This window comes from Babylonia areolata, chromosome 1 (genome assembly GCF_041734735.1).
Source record: "Babylonia areolata isolate BAREFJ2019XMU chromosome 1, ASM4173473v1, whole genome shotgun sequence".
NCBI classification, from domain to species: domain Eukaryota; kingdom Metazoa; phylum Mollusca; class Gastropoda; order Neogastropoda; family Buccinidae; genus Babylonia; species Babylonia areolata.
Genome location: NC_134876.1, coordinates 18,067,978 through 18,068,768, shown reverse-complemented (window position 1 = coordinate 18,068,768; position 791 = coordinate 18,067,978).

Genomic DNA, 791 nt, shown 5'->3' with positions numbered 1-791 from the left:
GGAACACAGAGAGACAGAGAGAGAGAGGGGGGAGGGGAACAGAGAGAAGAGATATTTAGATAGATAGATGAATATATATATATATATATATATATATATAGATAGAGAGAGAGAGAGAGAGAAAGAGAGAGAGGGGGGGGGGAATAGAGAGAAGAGATAGATAGACAGAGACAGACAGACGGACAGACAGAGAGGGAGAGAGGAAAGGGAGAGAGAGTAAGAGAGTGAGTGAGAGAGAGAAGAGAGACAGACATAGAAAAGAGGGGAGAAGAGAGAGAGAGAGAGAGGGAAAGAGAGAGAGAGAGAGAGGAGAGCGAGCGACAGAAACAAAGTCAAAGAGAGACAGAGAGAGACAGAAACAGAGAGAGAGAGACAGAGACAGAGAGAGGAAGGAAAGTTAACATGATTGAACGACCGTCTTTGATATGACGAAGGAGAAAATGGTATTGCAAGGCTTGTAGAGAATTTGCTGAAGCCGAATATTGGACACAGCGCCAACCTCTCCACCCCAAAGGTCAATAAATCAAAACAAATGAAAAATCGAGATTCAGGAGGGATATGAAAGTAAGCAAGAGAGAGAGAGAGAGGGTGGGGGGAGTGGGGGGGGGAGGAGTGAGAGTGAGAGACAGATAGACAGACAGACAAAGATAGAGAGTGACAGAGAGAGAGAGACAGAGAGAGAGACAGGAAGAGACGGATAGAGACAGACAGACAGACAGAGATAGAGAGTGACACAGAGACAGACAGGAACAGAGAGAGACCGGGAGAGACAGAGGGAGACAGATAGAGAG